A 1,784-nucleotide genomic window follows, 5' to 3' on the forward strand; every position below is an offset into this window, starting at 1 on the left:
TGACTCACTCTGGCTGGCTTCTGGTGTGCTTCTCCTCGGAGGGACTGCGAGCACAGGCAGCCTGGATGCAGTCAACAAAGAAACTGGCCTGGAAAGGGACATCCGAGCAGGTTTTGTTCCCAGTTGATCTCCACATCAGACCTGGCCTTTGAGAGGACAGTCCTGAGAGGGGTGGGAGCATGGGGACAAATTACTGTATTGTAGTCAAGAGCGTTTTCCAGTAATTTCTTGTTTCCAAGGGGAAAATAGCTTCACTACAGTTGTAGGCTGAGCACTGCTAGTGGTTTGTTACTCACTTTTTGGCACATCCCCGTGTAGGTGTAAACATTTCACCAATGCTGATATGATACTCACCAGTAGCATCCTTTGCCAAAACAGAATTTCTCCTCGTTACCCTCCTGCGTCCCTGCTTGTCGGTGCTCCAGCAACACTCCCTTGGCACCCCCACATCAGAGTTGTGTCTTCACACCTCCCTGCAGTCCCCTGCAGTCCCCAGGGTACAGGTGCCCCCCCAGCTGAGCCCGGAGGGGAGAAGGAAGCTGCTGTTTCTTCCTTCACATTTGCTCTGCCTGCTAAGCCACAACAGCTGACACTCACATAAACAAGTTTATTTGTAGGGAAGGTGCCCAGCAGCAGGGAGGAAGAAGATGCACATGCCAAAAGCCCCGGCCGAGCCCCTGCGCATGGACATGGGGCACAGCTCTGAATGTGTGGGGTAGACTCTAGAGTCCTGCCCGTCTGTCCAGCCGTAATCTCTATCTGCACCTTCACAGCCATGTGTGTAGGAACAGGGGCACGTCCTTGCACAAAACCAGACTGCAGTGAGGTGGTCACAGGTTTAATCGGAAGGTCCCCTGGTGCGCTGTAGAAGAGACCAATGCTGAGTGTCCTGTTCTGTGTGTGTGGCTGGTGTTGAGCCATCTAATGAAACCAAACTTGGGTCTGAAAAGAAGCCCTACAAGTTGTTCTCTAGGTGACAGTCCACAAGATTTGCCACTGGGGACAGGGTATCCACTCTCAGTAGTGTTTAAGGGAGATGGGCCAGTTGCTGGGAGTGCTTGGTGCCGTAGGGGACCAGGTGGCAAGCTCTGCACTAGGGTTCAGTGTGGGACTTCCCAGGAGCCCTGAGCCAGGCCCTAAACACACCACTTTGTCAGGGGACCGTGTGGGGCCATGGGGCTGTGCTGGACCCCAGCAGGACTGGTGAGCTGGCAGTGCCCCATTTAGGAGGCTGTGAGGGTTCAGCCCCAGTCCTGACCACCCCTCCCTACAGGGCTGAGTCACACCAACCCTCACCTGGATCTGTTTCCCTTGGAAAAACATTTTGGGGGGCTGCAGAGGCAAGCTCTTTGCAAAGCTTTGAGATTTGCACAGTCCAGAGCCTCCAGCTGCTGGAGCAGCTTTTCCCTGGGATTTGGGTTGGATTGAAAGACTTCCCGTTTTCTCTGGAGGGTTTTCCCCAGTTTCTCCTGGGAAGTTTCTCCATACACACCACCACCTCCCCAGGACTCCTGGGAGGGACCCGACTTGAGCACCACCGCCAGGACAAAGGGAGCCGAGGAGAGGAGGGACTTGTCCTTTTTGGATGTGGGGAGGAACCTGCCCCTTTGGGGTGGGGGGAGCATGAGCAGAACTAGAAAGAAAACACAGAAGAGAGATTTCTGTTGCTGTGCTCTGGCAGGAGGAGGCTGCCTGGCCACAGGAACTGGGGACCCCCCTCGAGGGGCCGCTGAGGTGGGAGCTGATGGTGCTGGGGTGACCCTAACCCCATCCCTGCCTAGACT

This window comes from Merops nubicus, unplaced genomic scaffold (assembly GCF_000691845.1).
Source record: "Merops nubicus isolate BGI_N331 unplaced genomic scaffold, ASM69184v1 scaffold15934, whole genome shotgun sequence".
Lineage (NCBI taxonomy): Eukaryota > Metazoa > Chordata > Aves > Coraciiformes > Meropidae > Merops > Merops nubicus.